Genomic DNA, 15,707 nt, shown 5'->3' with positions numbered 1-15,707 from the left:
TAGACATAAAACATGTTTCTTCCCCTTCCTGTTACTGATTTTGGAGCCATCTTGCTTTTGCAAGAGAACTGATTAATAGATACTCCTTGCCAATATTCCATTACTGAGGAGTCAGTACTGGGTCAGCTTAGCGGTGAGTTAAATGCTGTTTCCTGTTTGTAATGTTTTTGTTTTAAAATCTCCCAGCTCTCTTTAAACTTCTCCACAAAGGATGACAAATATCATGCTAAAACATCCAGAAAACAGAGAATTGATTTTATTTTTTTTTTAAGTTATAAAGGATAGAGATGGAGAAATGGCAGTTCTGGAAAAGGTCTAAAGTTTTTAAAGCAATAAGAGTGAATACACAAATATAAGTTCCTACAGGCACCTCAGGCAGGGCTGTCTGAGTGAGAGTTCCTGTGTTTGAGGTCAGTCTGACCAGTTGACAATGAATGTGTAAGATCCTGCAGGTACATGAACCTCCTGTACTTCTAAGACCAGACTTCCAGTCTAATTTTGTTGTTAGAAAACTTAGTTAACCTACCAAAAAAAAGGGGGGAGAGGGTGAAAAGTCACCTTCAGTTTTTTACTTAGGCAGGCATGGAGTAGTCTCCTTTGACAGAAAACCAAACATGGCAGCGACTTTGGTAATGAATACTAAGTGGAAATGAAAATGCGCTAAGAACTGTTACTTTGCTCATACAACACTAAGACGCAAACATGGATGACCAAAAGGCACATATACATTTGTCATTTTACCTGTAGGAAAAGTGCTTTTGACACGCAAACCCTGGTAGTCACATTGTTTGCTCTTTATCTGGTATCACTTAGATTGTTAGTACATTTATTGCTATACCTTACAGTACAGTAAGATTGCAGTACTGGGGGGTATGTGTTTTAGCTTAACGACATTGACTTAGTGTTGGTATATCTTCCAGTCTGTTTGGCACGAGATGTTAGACAATGGGTAATTTAGGCTTTGTTCAGATTATCCAGCAGTTTCATAAGTTGTTCGGAATGTGCAGCCCTGCAAGTATTGTCAATTAATTGTTGCTGGCTTAAGACCAGATATTAAAAGTACTTGCAGATGTAAGTTAACCTATTATTTGTAAAACTATTTAGTTTGTATTATTGTAAGATCAGGATCTTGGCTTACTAGTTCTATCAGACCTTGCAGGAAAGTTCCTACAAGCTCAGACTCAGCAGAATTGATGGACAGCTCTGTAAACAATGATGAGGACTCATAACAGTTACCAGGGGACTTCCAGAGTAAATTGCTGTGTTTGGATTTGAAAGTATTGGTTGATACAATGATTCTTCCACCATGTGTTTTGTCTTTTGATGGGGATTTCTGATGGAGAAAATAACCTCCTAGATGGCTACTCCTCTCTTGCACAGCTAAGCTTTCTTCTGGCCTTTTTTTTTTTTTTAAGGTAAACTTAATTCATGAAGGCATTTCCTGATGACATTGCTTCACATTTGCTTTTGAACTTGTACTGTAGTGGAACAGTGTCTGGAAAGGAGCTGGGAGTCTGGAAAAGAGAGGGATTTAAGGCAGTCTCAAAGGTAATCTGAGAGATACAATACATCATTGTAAATACGATACTAAATGGATTATGCATTTTTTATACTATTATCACATGTACATATGTCACTATCCCTCTAATATTTATGGACCATCGCTAACTCTCTTGTTAATAAACACCTCTTCTATGCTAGTATGTCTAGACAATTTATGCCTTCTGTGATGTGTTGAGGAATTAATTGAAGTCCATTCTGTAGTTTTGATCAGTATAACTACACTGATATAATTTTAAATTTAAGGAATTATCTATCATGCTATGTATCACAAGCATACATATAACCAGGTTTCTCACTTAAAACAGATGACTAGATTAGAGCATATCATGGAATTCTCGGTACACCATACTTTTTAAGACCAATATGCTGTCTCCACAGTATTTTTTCCAAAACCTGTTTGAAAGTTTTTTCAATCTTGCCTCTTCTCCATAAACTCATATGCTGAATTTCTTATTTTTGTTAAAAAGAAAGGGGAGTGAAGAGTTCATATTTCATTTAACACATGCAAGAATCTGAAAACTATTTTTCCCGAGGTAAGGGATGCATTTTAAACAGGGCAATAGTTAGGGGAGAATACAGAGACATAACTTCCTATGGAAACAAGCCTAGATGTTCTCCCTCATCCCAGCACACCAGCATAACTGAAACAAGTTATTTACTTGCATGCCAGCTCATTTCCAGTAATGACCCAGTTCTTATCACTTCCATGGTGTTGCTATTGCAGTGGTTACGCATATCTAAATATCTTTGGCAGAAAGATATTTAAAGATTATGTACAGTGTGGAGAAGGAATTACGATCATTCAGAAATCAGACCTTGTCTTCAGCTCCTGCCAACTTTGTTTTTGGGAGCAGAGAAGATAATAGCTTGCATGTCTGTTCGAAGGATTCCCGTTGTATCTTCCTGCTGCAGTCACAGGCTGGTTTAACCAGATTAATTCAGCAACACCTAATCTGTAGCTAGGGCTCTCTCTAAAGTAGTTCTGGCAAATCTTAACCTCATGGAAAGCGGACATTCTGGACGTGTCTATTAAAATGCTTGTCAAGAGCTGACCCAGATAGCTGGTGAGAAATAAGCAAATCTTTGGCTAAGTTTAGGAATAGCTGCTTGCTGAATTTTGTTGCTGGTTTAATCTTCATGACAGTGGTTGCCCAGAGGTAGGGAAAGCAGACCTTACAGTCTTATCTTTCTGGAAAGGCCACAGCTAAAACTCCCAAGAAGGCCAGGGAACTCCTGTGTTCATCCTCTTTATCTTTGAAAATTCTCCCTGTTCAACTGGTTATGGTTAAGCTCTTTGGATTTTTATTGTATTTACGCGAAGTTATAACATTGACTGACAAAATCATGTATGATCAGGATTGTTTCTGTGCTAATGGAGCGGTAGGTACATTTGAATCATTAGGTCCCTTCTGTCTTCCAGGGAACACATATGTCTTTAACTCTCTCCTTGCCCCTCCCTGTGCTCTTGTAGTGTTAATTTGGCAAAGAAGGAATTTCCCAATTCAAGCTAGTTTTGTGTCCTTAGATTTTTAAAATGTAGACAGTTTTTCTGTAGTTAAATGCTGTCACTCTACTGTAACTCTACAAAACTGGGAGATTTGTCATTGTAGACCATTTCCTTGGATATGTTAGGGCAGAAGACAGGAGTTTTGTGTTCTGTTCTTTATGGTGTGACTGACGGTGATACTGTATATTGTAATGTGTTTGCACTTAGGGATGACTGGTAATTCCTGCTAATTCCAAATGGATCTAGGTGCCTACGGGGATTTCACAGCATGGAAATGGCTTTCACTCTCATGGAACACTTAGAAAACGTGATATCTGTACACAGATTTACTTTACAAAAACTTTGCAGTGGCCCATGTAAACAGATTGTGTTGTTACTTGATGTAGTAAATGTTGCAACTAAATTTTTTTTACAAGTACAGCATTGTCTCTAGTTATGGATTTCTGTATAGACAGAGCCTAGAAAAGAAGATAACTGTGTCACAGACTGGAGCAGCTGCCTTGTGCCATGCGGGTTGAGACTCACTATGTCAGAGTGTAGACATCGTTTTTTAGAGTGTGACTTGTTTGTTCACCTCTTCTTCACCCCTTCCCGCTGTCCAATAACTGTACTACTGCCTCTTTACCATTTTCAGCACACCTGTGAGAGTGCTAACAGTCTGGCCTGAATCTTCAGGCAGAGAGGGGGTTTTTTGTTTGCTTTCTTCTTTTCTTGTCAAAATGCCATGAAAGACTAGAGGTGGCTCAGCTATTTACCTTACCAATTTTTTTAACTGTGCTGTGCAGCAATACCACAATATGTGGTTTGCATGTATGAAGCAGTACTGCACTGATGCTAGAATTCAGGCACTGTAGCAGTTTCAGCGAGTTTAAAAAAAGAAACCCCACACTGACTGACTAGTGCTTCTAGACAGCAGCTGCTCACACCCAGAGCAGAATAGGAGCAGCAATATGTAGAGCAGAATTTACTAAAGGACCCAGTTATTAGCATTGGGTATTAATACTTTATGTTACAGTTAATCTCTTGTTTTACAGCTAGTTTATTAATTTCCCGCACCCTGATTTAACACAGATTACCAAGTTCCAGTTAAGTGATTAGTCCCAACTTGCTGTAGAAAAACAACCTGCATTTTGGAGTTTGAATTATTTTCCTCATTCTTGCTTCTGGCAGTACTTGGAAAGAAAAGGCTGGCCGAGTCCAGTGCACCCGTGTGCATGTCTGGAACTGTTGTTACCTCAGAGATCTCTATTTGTCTAAGTCTTGACTGGAGGGAGAGATGATGGGAAGTGTGCTGCAAGACTCATCATGAAAGGTGATTTATGCATAACAGAGACATGACTAAAAGCATATCCAAATAACAATGAGCAGAGAGAATAGTAGAAGGAAGTAGGAAGATTTAGGATTCCTAGGTTTAGTACTTATATGGTCAAAAAAATTAAGAAAACATGCTGGATGATGGAAATGTAGTATGCATATATGGGTTTTCTCTCTGTTAGTTTGGGGTTCAGTGACCTGAACTCTGTTGATAGTTGAATGTAAATGCACTTTTTCATTGTTCAGGTCAGCCAAACTGGACCTGCCAGCTGAACGGCATCTTTTGGTGTTATTCTGCTTTGACAGATGGAAATAAGGTCAGGTCTAGTTTAGCTGGCCATCTTCCTATTTAGATGAACCATGAACCTGTGCTGTGCAATTTAATAATTAATCCTAAACCAAAGCAAGGCATTTCTAAATGTTCTTAAATCAGAGTGACTTTAAATAACTCCAGCTTCATGTTGTATTAGTACTGAGTTTTTGATTTACAGATACGCAAAATAAAAAACAAGAACCCTTGGAGGAGGTAAATCTTACTTAACACATCAGCTTCCACTTTCATGTTCAGTTCTTCTCCAGACAAATAAGCTTCCTGCTCCCCAGGAGGGCTTTACTGTGCTGAAATCGGCCACTGAGATATCTTTATCTTTAGGCAGCACTTTGGGGCACCATCTCGGGTCCCGAAACAGGTCTAATAAGCCTTGTTTTCATTTTTCGTGTAATAACTGCTTAGTAACAAAAAAAAAAAGAGAGGCGGAAGTAGATAATGTTGTGAATACCTCAGTCTTCTCTGGTTTATATGGCTTGTAAAACAAAAAAAGAAAGGTGGTTTGGTAGGAAGCTTTGTTTCCCCGTTCTATTTTTATCTTCAGCTACTGTAATGATAGACATTAATCATCATTCTGGAAACAGTAATTTTTATAAATATTTGCATATTTTCCTGTTAAATAAATGACAGTCTATTGAGGTGGGGTGAAAACTCATTTTGAGTGTAAAAGTCTCATGAACTGTGATTTTTGGGTTTATACCCTGTTGACCCTATAGAAGTAGAAATTAGACTTGATCTGCAATTTCATTTCAATGTCTGCATGTGAATCTTACTCCACGTTAAAATCACTTTGAAATGGTGCTTCATTTTGTGTTTTCTTAATATTCTGAGTTGAGTGAGGGACAATCTCTCTATTGCTGTATTTGCAAATTTGTTAAAACTCATCTATAGAATAAAAAGTTTTGGTTTAAATGCAACATCCTTACAAATTTCACCTCAAAGTCTACTTAGTTCCCCTTAATTTCGACAGAAGTTGCTTGCATGCCTCTAAATGCTGAGGCTGACATTCAAACCAGAAGGCAGTTAACCTTGAGAGCTAGTTCTGCAACCAAGAGGCAGAGGCTTAAATTATTAGTCTCTAATCTTGTGACCACCCTGCAAAAAAGTGTAAATCATTACCTTGATGTTGCTTAACAGTAATTCCATTACAACATGTCACATAATTGTTTGTTTCTCCTAGACTGAGCTGGAACTTGGTATATGCTCTGAAGAGGCTAAGTTCAATGTATTAACAGTTATTTCCTCAAGTGAGAATGTCTCTTATCTTGGTATGATCTTATTGCAGAGATGGCGTAGGTTGTTATTGAACATTGTTCTTTCATTACGCACGCTCCTAAATCTTTTACACAAATTTGAGCAATTGCACTGTTTTGACCAAGGCTATGTACTGAAATCAGCTTCTGGTGTTTCCCAATACTAATGAAACTACACTTTAGATACCTAGGCTCGTGTAGGAGCTAGTCCTCTTCCCTTTTCTTGTTTTCTGTACTTTCCTGTATTCCTGGAAGGATTAGCATATTTTTCTACTTCATGTCCTGATAATAATGTAGGGAGAAATTTAGTACAAAGGGACCTAGACTATGAGCCTCCAGGCTCTTCTGACATATGAAAGGCTTATAATTACCTAATTGGAGATGGATCTGATCTGTAGACTTGACTAATCAAAATGAGTTATGTTGAGGCAAACGAGTGACCTGACTTGCACAGCTGCTGAGCATCTGCAGCTGTTAATTGCCTTTCATCAGTCAGGCTTAAACATTCAAGCTTTCCACTGTGATTTTTCAGTCATTTAATCAGGCTCCGCTATCATTCCACGTAGGTATGTTTCCAAAGCACTGTGCAGATTTAAGTGAGTGGGATTTGTATATAGAGAGTTGTACACGTTGTGTGGAGAAATCTGCTTTCTGCCGTCAACATGGGCAGATCTCCTGTAGGAGCACAAGACATCAATACTGTGCAGTCTCCGTTGTTTGGTGTCTAGGAAGGAGTACTTACCATTGATTTCTAACTGGAGACTTGCATTAGGACTGTATATAAGTGAATATACTCAACAGCACACAAACCAGAAAGGGTTTTCTGAGAAGACAAAATACCCATTGAAGCAGCGGCAAATGAGTCTTGCTGTAAGATTAGTAGTTCTTTTCCCCCTAAAGAGCTTGAGGTAGAAAAGTACCTTGAGGAATACAAATGGGATGATGTACAACAGAATTGTGATCCTGGATTTGGGAGTACTCAAACAAATTATAAGATGATGCATAGTCTGGCTCAAATTTATCCCAGTCCCACCATCAATAAGCTTGTGTGGGTACTCTTACTCAGCAGTAAGTTAAGCATGGCAGACTGCTGGGATTATGCTCGCTAAATACTTGATGTGTGACTCTGCAGTGGGGGAGGGAGGGAAATTTGGAAGGGGAAGAGGAATATTTTAAGTGTGCTTTTCATGTTTGAACTAGAAGAGCAGAGTTAGATAGCCTAACTGTTCTCTAGTCTCTTATAGGAAATAATTGTATTTGTGGGAAGCTGTTATGGGAAGAGCTTGCAATGAAATCCCTTTTTCCCTCTGAACTCAAAGCCTCAGTGAGTCATTGCCCTCTTTCTCTCCCCAAAAACAAGCCCTCATTTCTGTCCCTGGGCAAGTATCACAGCTGTTGTGAAGATGTTTGTAGCTCAGAAAGCCGCTGATCGGGGTGGCTGAGGAGGCAAATTGAAACACTATCAGAGGAATGCGTGAATTTGCTGAATCTTGCATCTTAAGCTTTGAGGTGCAGATAACCTTTCTAATAATGATGGAAACAATGCTGATAAGGTGGAACACCGCATTTCGAAATGTACACAGTACTAAATTATATCAAAGTGATTAAGTCCAGCAACTATCTGTTGCTGGCACTGTGCCTGCTGTGCCTCTGCTGCCACGCTGTTTCTCCGCAGCTGCATGGCATCCTTACTCCCACAGCGGAGAGCTGTTGTGTTTTTCCTCCTCCCTGCTGGCTGGCAGCTCTTCTGCTCAGCAGAGCTGGCTGGTGCTGTGGATCCTTGGTCCTGGAGGGATGAGAGGAATGCTGGGGCTAGCAGGATGTCTTAGTGGAAGAGAAGGGTGTTGCAGTGCTGCCAATGCCAGCTATGTGCTTGCACTGTGAGATTCAGCTGCCCAGCAAAATTGGGTTGGCAGGTGGCAAGGGATTAGTGACAAATCTGTTAATTACTGGAGATGTACTACTAACCTCTGCTCTAATGGGCTGCAACAATAGCATGCTACTTAGTTACTTGGTAGGAGGAAGCCCACTGCTGGGCTGTTGAGTGGGGAGCTACGTCTCTTCTTCCAGAGTTGAAGATCTTTCTCCAAGGGAGGTGGCACTTGATTGATGGGGTTTGTTTATTGAGAGAAAGCCAAGCAGAAGGGATTTGCAGCAGTCTCCTTGCTATGAAATGTAGCAAATGCTACATTTTTGCTTGAAACTCTTCATTTGGCCACTTTATACAATTTCTTTCCTTCCTGGAGTGTTCTCTTCCATTTTAGATAGCAAGGAGCAAATTAATTAGATTAGTGCTTCTAATTAATTCTTGCTTCTAGGCCTATGCCATTTCTACCATTCTGATCAACACACTAAGTAATTTGACCACCATGTGTTACTCATTCCCTGTCATTTTTGTAGCCCTAAGGAGACAATGACCAGTGCATGGTCTAGTAGGATTTTTCTCTAAATATGCTTGCTGGTCTGTGTTCATTGAGAAGGTATGTGGGAAAAAAAGCACCTGACACATGAATTGGCAGTTGTGAAGTGTCATTCTTATATTCTTATGGAAGAACAGTCATGAAAAACTCTGTCTCACACACAGTCTTTACTAGTTGTAGTAGTGATGTTGACCAGTCTTACTTTCCTTTTTTTTACTTTCTTATTTTTTGACTTTTAGGCTTTTGAGCAGCTCACGGGTAAAGACCAAATATGAATGTGATATTCATGATACTAAGGCATGAGTCCAGATAAAAGCAAATATAAACCCGATGTGTTGCTGTGCTAAGAAGATAAACTGTATCATTATACACTACTTAACCCTAGCGTCCTATGGTCTGATGGCTTTATGTTGCATATTTCAGAAACATCACCTAGAAAAAGAAGAAGGAGCTTGTACTAGATTGAGAAGGATTGAGAATGGTGTTCTGTAGAACAACCAAAATATCAAAAAGGGTGGTAAATCTTGGAGAATAGATTTGTAATCATGAACTGAACAGTTACATCTCCAACAAAGTGGAATGAAAAATGATAAAGAAAAACTGTATAGCATTCCAAACCAGCAAAAAAAATTGAACTTTAAGGTTTCAAGCTATACAGTACATAGCAAGAACTCTTTCAAGATCGATTTAGTATACTTTAGTCTTAATGCTTTCTGTTATTCTCTCTACACTTTCTGACTTAAAGCTTATTTTTTCACATTCAGTTAAACTATAACTATTGCAGTCCTTGCACTCGTTATTTTTAATTGTGCCATGCCAGCTGCTGGTTCTTTGATAGACTACACAGGAGAGGAAGTGGCACTGGAGCAATGGAAGTGAAGAACAACGATTCTGTTCTTACTTTCCAGTTGCTCAATTTCAAAAAACAAGACAAGTTTTTACCAGCAACTATTGCAATTATAAATGTCTTATCTGGACTTAAAAGGTAGATGAGTCTTATTACTTCTTGACTTTGACTTACTCTATTTTTAAAATAGGTCAACTGAAAATTATCGAATCTGTAAGTTAATGCTCTTGCTACTTTTCTTTTTTCTTGTGGAGAGAATCTGCACAAGAGATCTTTGGAAGAGGAACAACAGCTTCTCTGATATCTTAATACTTATTCTTGCTTAAATGCAAATAAAAATGGATGTATTTGTTTATGCAGTTAGAAAAATTTGGCACCATGTTATAGCTGGAATAAACCAGCCGCCATCTGTTCGTGGTTCTTCCAAGCAAAACAAAATAGCCATAAATGCAAGACTAGCCTTGTTAATCAAAACTGTAGTATTATGGTACTTTTTGTTCAAAGTGGTTCTTTCTAAATAATAGATTTTACTCATACATACCCACATGTTATGCTACATATATAGTGTGTGTATGTATATAGGCATGCACAGCTACAGGTGGAATATAACATGAATAACAGGAGATGGAAAGTGTCTGCAGTTTTATTTTAAACAAGCTATTTTTCAGGATATGTCTGTGGTAATCATAATGGTACTTTTGTTTCTCTGGTATGAGAAGACAAGGTGATTAACCAAATTGCTTCTTGTAATTTTCTTTCAAAGCAATTCTTTGGTGTATCTCTGTTGGTTTGTCATAGAAGCTGTATGTGCTTTTGTGATTATATCAAAATCTTTGCTAACCTGTGATGATGCTAAATTGAGAATTATATTATAAAATTTTGTAGACAGTCTTTTTTCAAGTATGTAACAGGAGAATTTTAGTTTGAAGCATCAGGAGTGTTAGGTTCTGATCTGCTGCAAATGTACTTGACAGAAATTGAAAATGAACTCCATTATAAGCCAGGAAATGTCTTTCATCAAAATAGTGGCTTACCAGTTAACAACATGTGACTAGAATGCATGAAAGATTGTCTGATATTTTCTGGAAGAAGGGGCAGCATTTTGGACAGAGTGTAATGTACCTGTAACACTTTCTGGCACATCTCTGAAGCTGAGAATTCTTTTTATGGTTGTAGATATAAACGTGTTGTTAATGGATGTCAATGCTTTGAGACAGCTAATAAGTACAGTTTTTTCGAGGATGTTAAGTGTATCAGTCTGTATGCTTTCAAATGCTGTATAAAATGTCACAAATACCATTAAATATTTTAAAAGTGTGCAGAAAAAGCACTGTCTTCCTTAAAGTCCAGTTTCTATCGACCTCTTATTCTGTGGTGCCAGTAACACACACAGCTGAATCAATGCCTCTGTGATACGTATGATCTGTCATTTTCTTGGTTCTGGGTGAACTATTGTTGTGTTTACTTTATGAAGATGTCACTTTTGATTACTCAGGTTGAAACAGGACTAATCCTATTGACCTAAATCCCTGAATTTCCTTTGTGGAAGTGAAATCCAGCTTCAGCTCTTCAGAGTGCAAAACAAGTGACTCGTATTTAGAGTGCCTTAAGAATATCTAGGATGTGTATAGCAGGAGGATAATCTGTAAATATTGTAAAAGCTTCTTCCTGCAAACGTTGCATGCTCCATATGAATTCAGTGGACTGCCAAAACCTGGAAATAAAAGAATGGTATATGGACGCCTTGTACTTAATGGCTCTTAGTTCCAGGCAGTACATAAACCATCTGCTTTTGGAGATCATAAAGAAGAGTGGCCTTCTGTCCTGACCAGTTCATCTCTGTAAGGAGTTTGGCCATGCGAAGGCCATGTATTCTTTGTAACTCATCTTGCTAAGAGGATTAGAAGAGTTGCTTAAGTTTGTAACATACAGCATTTCTTTAAGAACTGTATATATATGCTTATTTATATTGTGTGTAATAAATAAAACTAAGTTTTGGAGGTGAAAAGTCAATGAGACCAGGAGTCAGCCAAATGTTCTTTGGACCAGCTTTGATGTGGCCGTAAGAACGGAAAGAATAGGCAATGCTATTAGGTGTTTAAGAAAGGTTTTGGAAAGAAGCAAGTTCTCTACAATAGGATAGGTTAATGTGATGCAAATTAAAAGGCACAGGGAGGCAAATAATCCAACTGGACCATGGAGTGTATGTAAAAAAAATCCCAGGCTTCTGCTAGATTCAAACTTTGGCTTGGATACAAGTCCTTATGTTTTAATTTAAAAAAGAAAAGTTGGTGGGAAGGAAATGGAAATATCTTTTAAAGTGAGCGTTCCAGTTTACAGACTTTCTTTTTTGATCAGCCTAAGAACGTGCAGCTCAGGGGCTCACTGGTGTCGTTGTGAAATGCCAGAGACTGAGATCTTGGAATCTGAGATGGATTTCTGCAGTCACAATTTCTCAATCACTAAGCTAGATGCATTATAGCATTTTTTTCTTGGGTTGTGTTTTCTTTTTCTTCTTTCTCTGAAATATTAATCATCATCACTCTAGGAAGGGTTTGATTTACATGTGCAGTACCACTACATCCATTCCCATAACCTTCAGTTTTCTCAAGTCTGTTTCCTAGTGTGAATGAATTAACCCTTGTGAAGTAAGAGTTTACACTTCACTTTCAGGACAGGTCAGAAAAGGAGCAAATTTGAAGAGTCAAAGGACATCAACACCAGGTGGAAATTAAGAATCTAGAACTTGTATATTGGTTCCTTTCCTTTAACATATCTTACTATCAGGTGTTCGTTGTTTCTGTAATATGACACAAAATTTTTAACCTATTGTGAAACCTCTCTGCAAACTTTGGCACAATGCCAGTAGTATGTTGGATTAGGCAAACTGATCTGTGTTGTAAAGTAAGAATGTTGTTGTTCGTGTCTTGTGAAGTATTGTGCGTGAATGTCTTCTGTACTTGAAAACAGACCTGTGTGAACTCACTTCTGAATGCAGCTCTACAGCTTTGGAGTTGTAGGTCAATGTCAGGCTAATCCTTGCCATTGGAGTTCATTTAAACAAGATTTAAGGGGAATACATTTTTTTCTGTTGGTCATACTTCTGAGGCAAGTAGTGATTTCCGTAAAAGAAATGGTAATATAAAATGGCATTGTCCAAATTGTCTTGTAGCAGAAGCCCATTGCATATGATTATATATTTTTAGGGATATTTTAAGTTATGTGGAATGACTGTTCCTTCTCACATCATCCAAATTAATATTGTTTGTTTATTGCTGTCTTTCTGGCGCAACCTTGCAGTGTACATGTGTTTTAATTTTAAAATCTTGACCTAAAATTCCAACTGCATGTGATCTGGTAGTTATTATTCAATTCAGCTTTTGTAGAAAGTAAGTATGAGCTTGTGGAGATTCTTCTTCCCAGTGCATGTGGGGAGGTAGGGGAGGGAAAAACAGAGCAGTATTTACCTAAGTAGTGAAACATACAATAGCGTTAAACCCTGGTTATTGTAATCCATCCTCCTGCCTGTTTCAGTCCTTTGATTTAGTGTTTTGCATGGCTGGAGTGGGGAGTGAAATAATACTTAAGCCTTACACCATCCTTTAGAGAAGTTCATATTGTGTTTTAAAAGGGAACAGTCATTGGAATTGGAATAAAGAGACCTTGGAACACCTGCTTGCTTTCATGAGGATTTGAGCATGAAGAGCTTCAAAGCTGTTGGAGGTGGGGACTGTCCATTAGCAATACAGCCCAGCTGGGCCTTCTAATTCTATGAATTATACTTACATGGTTATTAGCTTATTTTGAGATTCTGGTTCCTAGTCACAGTTTCCAAGTATAAGACTAAACTCTCAGATGCTTCACTGCATTACTACTTAGAAACCACTACCATCTATCGTTATACAGCAGCAAAGTGTAGAATGAGTCTTTGTGGTTACACTTTGTCTTAGCATTGTATCACATAGTTTCTTTAAAAGCGAAATAAAAATAGGAAATGTTTGTCTCGTTTTGTTTTCCCAGGATCCGACAGAAGTTGAGCTTCCTCTTTGGTGCTGGCAGCAGCCAGTTGCCTGCAGAGGTGTATTTTCTTAAATATAGTGTTACTGCAGCCCGCCAGAAGAGGGACATGCAAACTTAAAGGGCTCACAGGTGACATGAATAAATGCTTCTTCTAAACCAGGGCTTACTGTATTTCTTTGGTATTCAATTAGTAGCTTGTTATTGAGGTCAGTGATAGAGTCTATAAGTTTCCTCATTGCAGTTTTTTGCTGACAGACATTCAAAAGGACTTTCTCTATAGGTTCTATGTAGTTTTGTTGTTTTTAATATCACGCTGCAGGAATGTTTTGAAATTGCTTTTATTCAGTAATTTTTCTGTTTACTTGTGTATACGCTCGCCTGAAATATTCTCTTTAGCTGGCAATAGTAGTCTTGGAACTAAATTTTGTTAGTCTTGTGCAAGCGCAGTATACAGTGAACTGAGGGATGTTGTATGTCTTGTCAAAATGCTTTGGTATTGGAAATGGTAGAAAATGGTGAACACCATCCCCTTGGACTCTTGATGTTCTTTAAATTGATTTAAGAACAAGTCTAACAAAGCAGAAAACAACAGACTTAACTCTATAGGGCAAGACATCTGCTGGTTAAATGTGCCTATCAGATACACTTTATAATCAGTAATGGCTATTTGCCTCCCTTTAGAATTTTGTAAATTTCTAAAAGCCTTTATTTAGGTGTTGCTTTTACTGAAGTTCAATAGTCTTCTGTCTTAAAGTCTAAAAGATGTGTTGATATGTAAGCAGAAATTATTTTGTAGTCCAACAGTGCTTCCTAAATGATAAATTATGAGTAAATTAGTAATTGAATTGTATGCAGTTCATCACAAACCAGCCTAGCAGTGAAATTGTTTTAACTGTGATATCTTAGAATTGAGAACTTCTGCCAAGGAAATAAATAATTTGTGGAAACTCCCACTATAAGTTTCTATGTGTATTTGGGGAAACTCCCTTTACAGCTGTCTGCAGAAATAGGACTTTGACAATCGTATTTGTACTTCTGCTCAGTTACGTGACTTTTTTCAACTATGGTCAAGTTCAAATTGTTCTACAAGCACTGATGAAAGATACCACTCAATCATAACCATAGCTGCATTTACAGTCTGTTTTACAAGGACCTTGTGTATAGGTAACAGCTAAAAGGAACAAAGAACCTTTCCATCTGGTTTGTACAGTAAATGAGAATGGGAGTCTTGCCATGGTAATCTGTCTTTGAATTTATTTTGAAGAAACATTATAAGCAGCAAAAATGTTTAAGAACTTGCCTTCTACCTTAAGTGTTACTTACACTGAGTGTTACTGATATGGTCTGACTGGTAGAGACTTGACACCCACTTAACTCGCTGGGTGAAAGCTCTGATAAAGTTTTGAGGGGCCTTTTGATTCAGTAGAAATCCCTTAAATTTAACTTGAAAAGCTACTCATAATAAAATTACTAACATAGAAAATTATGCTAGGATAGCTGTACTGATTTTAATTCAATCCTTATTTACGTCACTATGAAGTCTCAGGTTATTTTTCAAGACAAGCTGATGTAAGAGAATCACTTGGATTATAATGTTCTTTTATTGAGAGTTTGCAGAAAGTTCTTCTCTTCCAGCTGGACAGCCTAATTCGTTTTTTACAAGCTATGCGTATGCTACAAGTACTTTGTGGCTGCACTTTGGTCTACAAATGTTTGAGCAATCTATGGCATTAACTATATCCCAAAACCAAAGGCAATAGATAATCTTCTAGGACTTGTACCAAACTGTTTGGTGAAACAACTGAGAAAAGTTCCAATTTTGTTTTAAAAATACATACGTAAATAAGCAAATATATTACTAAGGCTTCTTCAGCTCTTCCTAAGTAAGCTGAATGAGGCAATGATAGTTGAAGTTTAAAGAATAGGAATTCTTTTGGCATTGAAAGAGGATTTTTGGAAGTTCTGGCCTCATTTCTCTCAATTTTTTGCTGATACATATATATTTTTTTTTTATTTAGCATTATTATTCTGCAGGTCACCCAGCAGAAATGATTCTGTTGTTCATGTTTCCACAGGACTGCCTTACCTGGCAGATGAAGGATTCAGGCGAGTAATTTACACTTGCTCTTGTACAGTCTGCAGTTGTATCTGCCACCTGTGTAATACACATCATCTCTCTTTATAGTGGATGTGTTTCTACTGTGATCTAGAAAATTGGAACTAAACTAGTTTGGTATAATTATTAAAATAGTAAAACTCATAATAATCTACTCATGATACAAGGACATCCAAGTCAGTAAAACTTTAGCAGAATGTGGCCTTCTTTAATACCCTACTGTAGGCTTTTATGGAAATATATAATGTATAAACCCTTACATTATTCTGAGTATAACTTGACTACTGAGCTGACTACTTGCTGCAGCTGAAGGAAAGTGATTTTTAAGCTATTTTAATT

The sequence above is a fragment of the Nesoenas mayeri genome (assembly GCF_963082525.1).
Source record: "Nesoenas mayeri genome assembly, chromosome: 4".
Lineage (NCBI taxonomy): Eukaryota > Metazoa > Chordata > Aves > Columbiformes > Columbidae > Nesoenas > Nesoenas mayeri.
The sequence above is the reverse complement of the archived record's forward strand: the minus strand, read 5'-3'. Positions refer to the sequence as shown.